This window comes from Lissotriton vulgaris, chromosome 8, assembly GCF_964263255.1.
Source record: "Lissotriton vulgaris chromosome 8, aLisVul1.2, whole genome shotgun sequence".
Classification (NCBI taxonomy): domain Eukaryota; kingdom Metazoa; phylum Chordata; class Amphibia; order Caudata; family Salamandridae; genus Lissotriton; species Lissotriton vulgaris.
The window spans coordinates 1,176,363,328-1,176,378,080 of record NC_141696.1 but is presented as its reverse complement, the minus strand read 5'-3'; positions in this window follow the sequence as shown (position 1 = coordinate 1,176,378,080).

Sequence of the window (14,753 nt, the reverse complement as noted above, 5' to 3'; positions counted from 1 at the left end):
CAATGCTGCAGCTGCCTGGTTACCAGCCTCTCATACCAAGAACACGTCACAGTGGAGGCTTTTCAGCGTGTCATCCTACATCACTGCTGTGTGGGTGATGCCATGTGTTTTAAGATTAACGGGGGAGCTGGCAAGGCACGGGTATTACGGGATTTGTTAAGTAAATCAAACTATTTAAAGACAAAAGCTCCTGCGATGAACCCGAAAGAAGACCCCCCCCCCCCCTACCCGACGCCCTTCCTCAACAATGGTCTCTTTCCACTTTACTGGGAAGACGCCCCCACCCCTGCCCTGCATTTGCCCTGGGCCTGGTGACATCACAGCGATGTTACATCATAAGCGTTCCACTCATAGGATTCTGCTTCCGGTGCCGCTGGGAAGGCACGCGCCTTTCAAATCAATATAAAATGCAGGTTTTTCTAAGTCTTCTTTTAAAACAAATGAAACTTTTTATCATAGGCCGCATTCTCATCACTTGCTCAAACAGCGGTCCTTCATTGTACAAATTAATTGATTGTTACTAGGCCACATCACCCTCTCGAGGGGGGGGCAGGAGGATGTGGTATAACGGTTAGAGCGGCCGACCGTGAAGTTAGGGGGGCGGACCGTGAAGCTCGGGGGCGAGGTTCGGGTCTCACAGGAGGCTCAAACGTCCTGTGATTTTGGTCAAATCTCCCCGTGCTTTAATAGTGAATGTGTTTCTCTGGCGCTCAAGTGTAGCGCTCTGATGCCTTCGGGTTGATTTTGCGCTATAAAAAACTGCAACAACAAAATCTCCCCGTCTGCCCTTCTCCTCCTCTCGAGTACTGTCCATTAATCCACTCCTTCCTGCGGAGAAATTACCTATTTAAATTTTATGAATTGCTCGAAGAATATTTACAATTTACACTTTCTACTGTTTCAAATCCGTTGTACAGAAATGTAACGGGATTAAAAAAGTCATTCCACTCATTGACAAGTAGAAGCACTTCCCGTCCCACTGCCCGTCCCCGCACATTAATACATTGATTCCTGCCCCTCCCCAGGGATGGACCTCCCGAAACCCCCTCAGTCCAAAGCCTCCAGGCATGACTTCCCTTCTAGCCTCTGATCCCCCGTCGATGTGACATCTCGTGGTCCCCAAAGCGAGGCGTGACATCATCATCAGACCCGGAAGTCCAGGAGCTTCACTCATGAAAACAAACTCCTTCAACTCGTAGGAATGCAGCCTCAGACCCCTGGTACCTATCTAGCAGCAGTGGTAAGGTCTGTGCGGAAAGCCTCATTGCACTCGAGGCGATTGGTGTTATTATGATTTCAGTGAAAGTGAGAGAAAAAAACGAGCACTGACGTAGAATGTCTTTGGGAAATAAGTCTTTCTCCTTCCCTGACAACATGATTAGCAAGTGAGTGGTAAAAGCGTGAAAAAGTCAATGTTTGGATGAATGATTGAGTGCACTGATGGATGAATGAATGCGTATATAGATGGATCAATGGGCACCACGTGCACTGAGTGACTCAGTGCATTAACAGAGGGCCCGATAGGTGTAAGGATGGATGGATGGTAGAGGGGCGAGTGAGTGAACGGGTAAATGAAGGAGTGAGTGCATCGACGGATAATGTGGTGGGGAATGGAAGGCTCCGGTAGCTGTCATTCCTTAAATGGGTTACAGGGCTCTGGTGGGAGTGCCGTGCCAGCACTTGTTAAATGATTCCATGCCCCGTGACAGTCTGTTTCAAATCATGCCCTGTCATTTAACAAAGCAGTGCATTCTGGGAGATATTCCCATTGAACTGGACAAACACACAGAAATAAAACAAGACATCCCAGAAAAGCCCAGGACTGGAGAAGTTATTTCTGGTCACATAGAGTCACACTTATTCTTCCTGCCCCTGCTCTGCTGTGTCCATTAAGGCAGCCGGAAATGACACACAGCTTGCTCTGGCTCTAATTTGTCATGGCTGCCCTTGTGAGAGAGGCCGGGAATGGCCTGGCATCTTAATCCTCCAAAAAACCAGGTAACAAGTGCCAAACTGTTCCTTGCAATATACTCTATGGGTTAAAGGGTGTCTTCAGTCTTTGCATATAGCCTAGAACCGCCAGATGATCAGCAGGATTGTTGTACGGCAGGTGGGAGATTGGCATCTCACTCCTACCTATATAGCCTTCTAGCCAGGCTCGACTGGCGCTGAGCATTGATGAAACCAATGAGACAGCATCCAAGCTGCATGTTACCTGGATGAGGTAAGTGAGCAGGAAGGAGGTCTGGGGTGGGTGTTGGAAATGTGCCCTCTCTTCAGGGTCACCTCGATTTATTGGCCTTATTGCTGAACCCTATTCTTGCTGGCTATGCAACTCTGCGCACTTTACCCCTGCTAACCAGTGGTAACATGCTTGTGCTTCTCTTTTCAACATGGCAACATTCATATACTCCTGATTGGCATATTTAACATAGCTATAAGTCCCTAGCATATAGTACCCAAAGTGTACCCAGGGCCTGTAAGTTGAATGTCACCAGTGCGCTGCGGCACTCATTGTGTCAACCACTGCAGTGATGGAGTAAAGCATGTTTCCATAGCTACCACTGTAGCCTGGCTGTGCAGTTTTAACCTGACAATTCAACCTTTCAAAATAAACCCCTTTGACAGGCCCAAACCTTCCTTTTAAATATGAATACGTCACCCTTAATGTAGGCCCTTTTGTCCATTGGGCAGGATGCCAGCTATTTAAAAGCAGGATATGTAGAAGTTTAATATTCTGCATGTTCTTCCAGTGAAAAAACATAAGAGCTATTTTCACTGTAGCGAGGCTGGCTGCTTCCATAGGGAAGTGCTGGATTACATTAAAACACCTTATAATGCTAATTTCAAGTTTGTAACAACTAGCAAAATAATTCAAGGACTCTTTTTAATAGTTAAACAAACTACAATTTAATGGTAAAGTCACATTTTTGTCCAACTGTTACAGGAAAGACACGTTGGAAAAGTTACTGTTTACCTGCCTAAGGCCTCGGTGATGCACTTCAAAGGGGCCTCCCTTGTCACAAGGAGATGTATCTCGCACCTGGGCCTGCCACTCCACTTGTCCTTCTAGTTGCAAGGGGGCACCAACCCCAGAGGGAAGAGGAGCTCCCCCAGACCTGGTTTAGAGGCTGGGAGCATCCCCTTTGAGATTAGAATGTACAATTCTGCTTGAATGTCACATCCTGCTTGACAGGTCTGCTGGATTTTTACTTATAACATTTGGGGTGCACTTCAAAGGAGGAAAAGAGAATGATAAAACACTTTATGTGTACCCACTGTCTGGATGCCAATTTTGTCTCTGCGTTTGTTGGGGGTGCAGGGGCTGTTCAGAACTGGATTGTAATGATAGATGTGTGAGGGCACAAGGATTACCCTAGTATACTCCACACTTAACCCCAGCCCACAGAATCCAAGTTTAGTGTGGCTGAAGACTTTACCCATTTTGAAAATGTTCACATTTGTAGGGTTAGCTCTGGGAACCTGTCTCCTACTGTTTAGGGCACCCTCAGGGGTCATTCCTACCCACTAGGTCATGCCAGTAATACATGTGGCATCGATTGGCACCAACTTCAGGACAGTCCCGGACGAGGGGAAGATCAAAAGAGAACTAAATCTGCTGTCTGAGAAGAGCGTAGAAGCCTGGAACCTTCCCTTCCTCTAGTACCTTCATTAGCGAAGTGGACACCAAGAGTCAAAATGCTGACCTCTTGTTCAATATACAGGGACACAACAAGCTCCAAGCGGCTTATCTTCAACTGACCAGCTGAGCAGTAGCAACTAGACCTGGGCTTGACTCCACCTGCCACCCTATGAGTCTCTAAGTCAGTGGTTCCCAAACTTTTTAGAACCACAACACACTTTTTTGAACAACAAACTTTCGAGACCCACCTACCTTTAGTGGACTTCAGACAGACTGATTTTTTAATCTGCCTAAAGCATTGTTTAGTACCACATCATCATTTACAGATGGCACATTTTCCCATTGAAATGGCCTCTAACTTTGCACAGACATACTGTTTACTGATAAAACTTTATAGCGCACAAGTGATAATGTGTGGAATGTGTACTGTGGTTGTCTTGTTTGTCTATACTTTTATGATCCACAGCAATCAAAACAAAGTTCTATGATGATAATGTGTGTGGAAATCGGGTTTCTGGTATTATTTATCATTTGTGCATCGCAATGTCTTGATTTGTTTTGATCCTATTAAATTGTAGTTTCCAGCACACTGCAGAATTACAAAGTAATGTGCTTAATTATGGCTTTTCCTAACAGCTGAATGTATACAGTACATTTACAGGTATTTATGTTTTGGTGTGTGGTGCAAAAAAAAAAACCAATGTCACACTATGCTGTGCTCCAGCAAGATTGACACAAAGGGCTGACCAAACAGTCAGCGCCACAATAATGGGTAAGCCACTCCTCCTCTCCCCTAGAGCAGGCCCGCCCACCCGCCAGCCCCCAACCAAACACTCTGCTTTGTCGCAGAGTGAGAAGCAGAAACCTAAAATGGTATATATAATACCATTGTATGTTTCTGCTTCTCGCACTGTGAGAAAGCAGTGGGATGACGCTCCTCCGCCCACATGGAGGTGCCACCCCTGTTGGGAGTTCTTGGTTCAATTCTTACTTAAAACTTTGAAAATTCATATCTCCCGTTTCCCTTATTGGATGTTTGCAATTTTGTTTATTAAATTGTACTCTGTTTTTCTAATTTGTTTTGGAATTTTGTATTGTTTTGCATTTTGACTTTGATACTGTGTAATATTGCATAAATACTTACACATTGCCCCTTAGTTAAGCCCGTTTGCTTTGTGCTATAGTTACCGGGCGATTAAGCTGGGGTTTAATTAGTGACTTTAGTGGTTCACCCTGACAAGGATTCTGATTATTACTTGAGATGGGTACTTACCTCCCTCAACTAATAATTCAATTTCTTGCAGTGGTGATAATATAGTTGACAAGTTAAAACGAAATAGATCCAGCTTGGGTGTTGGGTTGTGAGATATTTTCAAAAGCACAGAGTACATATTTGGAAAGTGGATGCCAGCAGAGAGAGAGGGTGCAATCCTCATTGAGGGGTGAATGGGTGGATACCAGCAGCCTCAAGGCAGGTTTGACACTGCAGATTAGTGACCAGTTGCCCTTGTTTCAGTGAAGTAAGGGAGGTCAGAGATGCAGGAGGGACATTATTTGCATCTGGTTCACTTCGATGCAGGGTATAGTGACAGGCTCACCCATGGAGGGGGCAAGTGGAAAGTGAGAGGGTGGAAGTGACAGTGAACCATTGTGGAGGAGCAAGACAACCAGATCATTGCCAGTCAGGGAGTTAAATGGTCATCTGTGATGATAAGGTTGGACTTGAGTGCTCTGAAGTCATTGATAAGAGGCAACGAGGGACAAAACAGTGGCTACAATTACTGCCCGGGGTAACGTTAAGGCTTATGGTCCCTTGTTTTGGAGGGGATTAGCGGTGATAACCGGTTGCACTGACTCGAAACAAGCAAGAGCTGGATCCACAGCATGGACAGGCCAGGGACAGGCAGCAGCACAGGGGGGTTCAAGCAAAGTCATTTACAGGTGGATTTTTACAGCAAGGCTGAAGGGAGGTAGTAACCCCTTTGCTCTGTGCACCTTTGATAAAAGTTTCATCTCAATATCTGGAGGGCAATGAGAATTGAGAGCAGATCTGGAGCGACCAACAACAGGTGACACTCCAGATCACCACCAGGTGACATGTACCGCTCCGTTTAGGGGTCTCCCCAAATTAGATATCAAACCCCACGGAGACAGATGGGCACTTCCTACCCCATCCTTTGGGCTCTGCTCATAGGAATGCCAAGGAAGTTAGAAGTAAGACAGGCTTCCAAGAAAGTGCATTGCAGGTTATGGATGAGGAACCATAACCCAGATTCCACCCCCACACACACAACATTTAGAATAACTGCTGACTCCTGCAACAATCCCTCTCCCTCGTCTCTAACAGAGGGGGTCTTATCTAGACTTCATTCTACAGCGGCTCTGTGGGGCTGGTGAGGGCCCCTCTCAAACTGAGAACCCTATGTTGGCAATAGACACACTTTGATGGACACAAAACTATTATTCTAAGCATCATAAGTGCTCTTGTAAGTTGCATTTGGAGCCCAATTATTCCCGAAACTGGCGAGCTCATAAGATTGTTCTGCAAGTAAAGTTTTACTTCTTAGATGCTTTTAATATTAATCTGTGCAGACGTATAACCTTCTCTTTAAGAAGGGTAGTTTAGAACTGGAGGCATGTGGCAATATGCACATAAAAAAGAAATTATTCTGCAGAGTCTGAACAAGCAAAACTCATGGTAAATAAACATTATGTTAAAGTCTACTACCTATGTTAATCTATAACACCGCCAGAATACACCACACCAGGATGTGCAGTTTTCATTGCATAAATATAGTTTTGCATAGTTTGCAATTACTGGTTTGCAAGGTGTTTGCAGATTTTCCTGATTGCCTTTCTTCTGCCTTGAACATAACATCAGCTGGTACCAAGAACTCGTAGGCATCTTGTTTGCTAGTGCATAACTTGCTCAGCTTATTCCTCGAGTACTCTGAAACATTGTCACATGAGTAACTTGCAGTCATTTTTAGGTCTCGCTGAGCCAGCACATGCGCTGCTCTGCGAGAAATTTAGTAAACAGGCTTTTAAAAGTGCTACCATAGGCTTTTCCTGGCCTAAATCTTGTGTGCACATGTGTGTGCACACGTACAGCAGCCATGTGGGTTTCTGTCAAGCCTCATTAAGCCTTCCAGACTTCCAGCACGTGAATCCCCTCCCCTACCCCCTCCCTTCTTCCACTCCCTCCTCGTTAGTTTCATTTTCCTTTTCACTTTCAGGGGTGGCCGCATCACTTTTGCTTGTTTTTTAAATTTCCTTTAGTTGCTCCACCACTCGCGGACTTAGGCTTGTTTTCTAAATTCTCTGGCCGAGAGCAAACCCGAGGACAAAGCCGAGCCCCATGGCTGCTGATTGAGCAGGAAAGGCTGGCTCGCGCCGACCGGTTCAAGGCATTTATTCCCACAAGGACAGCAATTCACTGTGAAATATATACTGCCATCAGCACTGTCCCACTTAGCCGCCCCCCACGCAAAGCTGGACAAATGTTCTCACCTTCATTTTTCCGACAGAGGAACGCTATCAGGGTAGACATAGGATTTCAGCTTTTTGCTGTCTGCAGCTACCATTGCTCCCAGCATGCCAATGCGCACAGCTGTCAACCGACCCTACATAGGCCTCGAATGGAACACACTGCCAGTCATTTATGCAACTCCCAAAGCGCGCGGGCAATTGTATGACTGCATATTTAAGAAGAAAGGGCTTGGCGCTCACCTCTTTCTACACCTGTAGTACGCTGTATTTCCATACAGTCGAACCTACGGTAAAAAATGAATATAATTACAGGGAAATATAATGGTAAACTGAATTTTGTGGTGAGGTCTGTGTAATTATGTATCGCTCCTTGGTTTTGGGGCACTGCTGCTTCATTCGTTTATTTCTCATTCCGAGCCCAAGCTCAATCATTCTCTCTTTTAGGGCATGCTTTCTAAAGAATAGCAGCTAACCAAAAATTTCCCCCAAAAAACCGAATGGTATCTGCAGGAAGGAGAATACAAAAGGACACTCTGCATTATATAAGCATTCTTATTCTTTTTTGTTCAACAAATATGTCTAGTGGAACGAAACACGATGAATTGAAATCGTTGACATAATGAGGATTTTCAATGAAGAAACTTAGAATGAAGAATTGTAGTTCCTTTTATTTAGTTTTGTGATGATGTATAAAGACTGCATGGCACCAACTGATGCCTTCAAGCCACTAGGACACTTCAGCTCAGATGCCCCATCTGAGAGAAGCGTTAGGGAGTCCTCTTTCTCCAGATGAAGTAGAATACTTTTTAATTGAGTAACTGGGCTGGAATTTTCTCCATTCAATTTGAGCAAAACCTTTACACTTTTAGGTACTTCTACGTACACAAAATGCTAGGATCAGTATTACATTCCACAGCCATTAATAGATCATCAGGTTACAACATAAGTATCAATACCACCTCAACTACCTTCCAAAAAATTAATTCTGTATCACTGCATTTCAATCATTTACAGTCGTTCAATATTTGCCTATTCCCTCTATAAACAATTAAAAGTCCAAACAAAATGGAGCCTCTGAAACGACAATCGGGTACAACTTTATTGTCGTCTTTTATTTTGCCTTCCAAGCAACATTATAATATTGGAGTTCCTTAAAATATACATTATCTGGGGAGGTGGCCAAACAAAGAGAACTGAAGACACACCGAAGGGCTGCTCTCAGGGACCTAACTTCCACCACAATGCTTTCAAAGAGAAAATTAAGTTATGAAAAACAGCAAACCAATGGTAACATAAACAAGCATTGGCATAGCCAATACATCTCGCATTTGGGACCTTATAAGTATTTAGTAATGCAGCACAATATCCTTGGTGCAACAACATTAACTGTTGCATGGCTAAACACGTATAAGGTCCCAAAGGCGAGACCTAGTGGCTATGTTATGGAAAGGCAAATGCTGCTTGGCCCTTTCTCATGAGCCCCCTTCAACATATTCGCACCAGTAACTTGCATGGATTTTGTGCACAAGTGCATAATTTGCTTAGAAGTTCACAACCACTGCACATTTTTCATAGTTTTTGTGGAAAATATTTGAAGTTCACATGAAAAAAAAGAAAACTATTCTTATAGTCCCAGTCAGCACATATATCACTGGTGGATTGGGGTGAGCCGGTGGGGAGAATATGTCCAGAGAAGGTGCCAAGATCTCTTACATGGACTGTTTGTTGGTAGTGTGGCACTAGTTTGCAGTTTCTCTTATGCTTTCTGTTGGCGTTTAGATTTGGGGTGGAAGATTTTTGCAAAAGAGTAACATTCCAAGTTGTGTGGCTTATGGAGCAGAATTCCTAATTTAGCATTCTTCAGAGCCGCCATCTTGGGTTCTAAGTGTCTGTCCTTCTTTCAAGTATTTTAGCGGACAACAAATTGCTAAGCAGAAACGCAGGTGGTCCTACAATATATGCTAATGAATACACTAGAACCCACAGTGATGCAGCTAGCCATGATGTGAATCAGGGGCACAACTAGACCTGAACTTGGGGGTGGGTGGAGGGGGGGGGCTACTAGTACTAAAAATGATGGTGGAGCCATTTGTCACACTGGGAACCATTCAGGTTTGGAAGGCCAATAGTTCAGGGTTTAATGTGGTAATGCATGGAAAAGGCATGTGTGCATGCCTGTTCTATCATGCTGTAAGCACATTAAAGCCAGATCTTTTATCTTCAACGCATTCCCCTGACACACCGACCACTGTTGGAGCGCAGAGTGTGAACACCAGACCTGCAAGCATCAGATTTCTGCAAGATGGTTGCTAGCAAGCAGGTCCTATGCATTTCTGAGGAAGCAGCTTAGCAAGAATGCCATAGGCCTGGTGCAAGCAGAAGAAATGGCCACTTTTAATGCTGGTGTGGTAGTAAATACAGCAATTGTCAGGGTTCAACGGGCCCGCCGGGCTCTGAGCTCCGGTGCCACTGCACCTGCTGCACCAATGATAGCTACGCCCCCTGTCCGATGCACAGAAAGGAAAAGTGTCTTTTCTGATTAAAAGAAGCATGAATTGCATCATGATAAAATGCTTCTAAGGAACAAGAAGATGAGTGTGGGAGGAATCTCCCAATGTGCCCACAAATGTGCTCCCACATTCACTGAAAAGCAGACTTGAGGTGTGAAGAATAAACTGGAATAAAGAAAATTGTAGGGAGCTTCCATCTGGCTGTCACAACATGAGAGGGGCCCACAAACAGCTCAACAGGAAGGAGTATACACAGAGAATAATAAGCGAATTACCTCTTCACATAGTATAAGCACGCATGTGTTGGTATTTCTATAGCATGAACCTAGCCCAAGAGCAACAGAACGTTGCACATTATGGGAAGTGATGGAAAATGATGCTAGACTGTATTCATCAAGTGGTAGCTTAAATCTTTTTGTTGCACACACTTACAGCAATATCTCCCACATTTACATTTTATGGAATACGTTTTGTTTATTGAGTTAATTGGTAGGTGTCTCGACATTTGTACACAGCCATTTGCCTACAGCCACAGGGGCCGGCGGCTAACAAATGAGGCATTAAGTGAGAATAGAACACTATTGCATTAATGCCGACATCCCAGAGGCTGGTAGCGCTCAGAGTTAAGTCCAGCAATTAGATAAAGCCTACTCTGTCAAGGACCTCATAAGTCCAGAAACGAGCACCCACCTAGAAAGAGAACAACAAATAAATAAAGAAAACCACCCACCCAATCGCCTCCCATGAAGAAGGAAAACAAAGGGGAACCCGTACCAAGATATTAGGGGTCGCAGAGCGACCCATGCCCCCCACCATGCCCACCCTCCAGTCCTCCCTCTCACGTACACAGGGCGTCACCTACTCCGCAGTTGATGGTATTAGACGTAACACTTGCAGGAATTTGGGGCAAGTGACCTCACGGAGGTCCTTCGACAGCAACATTATGAAAGGAGCCCAAAGCTCTGCGTATTTCTCACTCTTCTGATTTTGGACCAGCGAGAGTCGCTCCATGGCAAGGGTCATCCAGAGCCTGTGGAGCCAGGCCATATGATCCGGGACCGTGGGAGTACCCCAGTGGACTAAGATCGCCTGGCGAGCTGCGATTAGTGCCAATGCCATCTGCCTGCCTCGAAATGACCGTAATGGGAAGGTGAGTGGATTCGATAGCCCTAGCAAAGTGTAAGCTGGGAAACGAGGGAATCTCAGTTTCAAATGCCGTGTCAATATCATTAAGTACCTGTTCCCAAAAACGCTCTAGCCTCAGGCAGTGCCAAAGAAGATGTGCGTGAGAGCCTGTCAAGCCACAGCCCCGCCAGCATTTTTCAGTGTGGTTTTTGTCCCATTGGTGGATCCGTGCTGATGTGAGATACCAATAAGATGCTACTTTAAATGTAAATTCAGTCCCTGCAGTGTTGTATGCCGTGTGGCGAGCCCTATAATTAATATTGTCCCACTCTTTGAATTTGAGAGCCCGACCCAGTTCTTCTTCCCACCGGAGTTGGCCGCAAGACGACTACCTGTGTGTGCGCTGAGTGAGGAGAACATAAAGTTCTGCTATGAGGTGCTTATCATCGATCTTGTTCGCTATCCATTTCTCGAAAGGGGTAAGCTTACGAGAGACGTGTGGCAGATAGGCCTTAGTGGTAGCCCAGTCGTGGAGCTGCAAATAATAGAACTCATCAGTGTGGGGAAGATCATAGTCTTGTCGAACCCGATCAAACGGGATGAGGCCCTCAAGATCAAATAAGTGGCCAAAACGCTTACACCCAGCTTTCCTCCATCTCTGAGCAACTGCAGTCTTAACTCCCGGGGGAAAATCTGGGTTGTCTACCATCAGCGTCATCGGGGATGGAAAGGTGGTAAGACCTTTCAAGACTGCCACCTCGTCCCACACCTTCATTGTCGCCGCCGTGACCGGGGAGGAGTATAAGCCCCATGAACGTGACCGGCGGGGAAGCCAGATTTCACGCCAGACATTCATGCCAGCACCTGCCTGGTCCATAAAGGTCCAGTGCTTCTTTGAAAGTGGGTGATTCCACTCCAGCACGTAGTGACGGTGCGCTGCCTGGAGGTATCTTTGAACTAGAGGCAGATTCATCCCTCTGTCCCCTTTGGGGCGCGATAGCTGCACTACCGAAAGGCGTGCTTTCTTATTGCCCCAAATGAATTTATTCATGGCAAGCTGCAAGGTCTGCAGTGCTTTAGGTGGCGGAACTAACAGGAGGGTCTGAACTAGGTATAGTATGCACTGCAGGATCGTCATTTTCACCACGGCGATGCGCCCAAACCAGGATACACTGTGTTTAGTCCACCCGTCCAGCACTTTATACGTCTGAGCCACTAAGGTTGAGTAGTTCAGCTCTAGCGTAGGTGGGAGTGAGTGGGTCAGAAGAATGCCCAAATAGGGCAAAGGGTCACTAGACCAGTGTAGGGGAAGAGTCTGCCTGAGGTCTTCCACCTGTATTTGCGGTAAGGACAAGTTGAGGACCTGGGACTTGCTAAGGCTGAGCTTGAAACCGGAAAGCCGACCAAAGGACTCAAGCTTGTCAACCAGCGTGGGGAGGGAGGTAAGAGGTTGTGCGAGGGAGAGGATGGCATCATCTGCATAGAGGCTTATCTTGTGGATGTCACCTCTGAACTTGAGATGCTGGATTCTCGGGTGATTGCGGATTTTCTGCGCAAGGGGATCCATATAAAGTGCAAATAAGAGGGGCGAGAGGGGGCACCCCTGCCTCGTACCCCAGGCGATCTCAAAGGGGGAGGAAGCCCATTAACTCTAACAAATGCCCGGGGTCACAGTAGATACACTGCACCCATTGAATAAAGCGGGCCCAAACCTGAAGCCCCGCAAGATGTCGAAGAGATATGTCCAACATACTCAATCGAACGCCTTTTGAGTGTCAACGGAAAAAAGCACATCTCCTACCTGGGAGCGGTGAACACTGTCTATGAGATAGAGAATGCATTTGGTGTTAGGAGGGGAGCTAACTCGTGACAGAATGTTTTATTAAACAGGGCAGGATAACCGTCAGGACCCGAAGATTTGTCAAGCTTCAATCGAGAAATGGCTGAGATAACCTCGTCCAGCCATATTGGGTCTCCTAAGGGGTCTGCCAGCGCCTTTGGGAGATGAGTAAAGTTGCTAGAATCCAAATAGTCTTGAGCGTCAGGGGGGTCAGGTGTATCTCCTCTAAAGAGAGAGTGGTAGAAGCACCGGGATTCCTCAACGATCTGGGAGTCCAGGTGGATCTCCCCGCCTGTAGGCTGCTTGAGGGAGGTAAAAGTCCCCGCCACTGCCCTGGCACGCAATCACTGTGCCAACATTCTCCCACATCTGCCATTACCTAAGTAAAACGAAGGTGAAGTAGGGCATATTCCGCCCTGTCAAGATCTAAGCGTTTAATAAGCATCCGCTTCTCTAGTGACCGCCACACCCTCGGGGCTCTGGTACCTTTATATATATATCGCCTCCAATTCTGCCACTTCTTTTTCGAGGCCCGAACGGACTTCCTTGCGTCTCCGAGCGTCAGTAGATGAATTCGCAATGAATTCCCCACGAATCACTGCTTTGAGGGTTTTCCAAACAACAGACAGGCACTTCGTAATCGCGCATGTCCACGTGCTAAAGGCGCCAAACATTGTGAAGGCCGCACTCAGCCAGCCATTGCTTACCCTGTGGAGAGATAGCTTCCACGTGCATGGAGCACTACCCCGTGCGGTCTCAGTCATTGTCTATGACCAAGTTGAGGTCCCGACTCACCACCAATGCAGAGTCAGGGGAGGCCAAGCCTTCGGTAATATGTCAATGGAGAAAAGGCTCCTGCTGTGTATTGGGTGCATAAATGTTAATTAGAGTGAGAAAAGTGGACCCCCGCTGAATACGGAGAGCCAGAACCCTGCCCCTGGACTTATAGAAGGTAGTCAGCACCTTACCATCAAATTTAGCCCCCGGAAGGATTGCTACCCCATTCTTTTTTTGCTGCGCCAGATGACCAGAATTGGTGAGGGAAGCAAGCAGATGAGTCTCCTGTAGCATGCAGATGTCGCCATATGCCTGTTCGAGTAGGGAAAGAATCGCAGCGCATTTGGTAGGGTGATTCAGGCCCCGAAAATTGAGGCTCACAAGTTTTAGGTCTCTAGTCATAACCAATGGGGTTAGCACACAAGGCACACCCATAGGGTTGAGGAAACAGAGCACAAATAGGGGCCAGAGAGCGTGTGGGCAGACAAGGCAGGGACGCAAGCGCAGGTCCTGGTACGGGAAACCCCTTAAAGAAACCCCTACAAGTGTACATAAAAAGGCAACCTAGAATAACTCAACCCCATGAAGGAACAGTAGACATAAGTCCATCTGCAAAGAAAAACCAAAGGGGTTCAGGCCACTGGTGGCAGACCACTGAACAGAGTACCTGGCGAACCAAGAAAAACAGAAGGGCATTCCATTGGGCAAGGAAAGGTAGTCGACCCAGGAGCCCCTCCTACCTCGCTCCATGACATCCATCCCGTATGCTGAACTGGGGTGCTAAAGGGGAACACGGGCGGTCATGGGGTTGCAAAAGGGAGGAGATCACCGCTTCCCAGTCCTTCGCCATCTCCTCCGGGTCTGGTTTCTCAGAGGCCAACGCTTTCCCAACTGTATGCCATTGTGACAGTCTTCGTGCGACCCGGCCTTTGGGGCTCTCCCTCCGCTCTGCATCCACCGTGTTGTCCAGCTCCAGCAGAGCAAGAGCCTCTGCAAGAGAGCGGATCTGTCCCAATTTCTCTTGGTACTTGAATATGATGCGGAAGGGATGGCCTACATGTTGGGAATTCCATTGTCACAGAGGTAGTAGGTGACCACTCGGAAGATCCTGGAAGAGGGCCGGGGAGTGCCCCTGGGAACTGGATTGGCTGGGCCGCTAGAGCCCTGCGTAGGATCTACTCCTTAAGCTGGATGTCATGCACGCAGACAAGCACATCTGGTGGGGAGGCCTTCCCTCCTCTGGGCAGGCCCACGCGATGCACCCTGTTCATCTGAATTTCTTGCGGGCCGTCGTCTCCTAAGATCTGCCAAAAGAGAGCCAGGACATAGAATCGCGGGTTATCTCCCTCCGCTCACCATGGGATTGCTC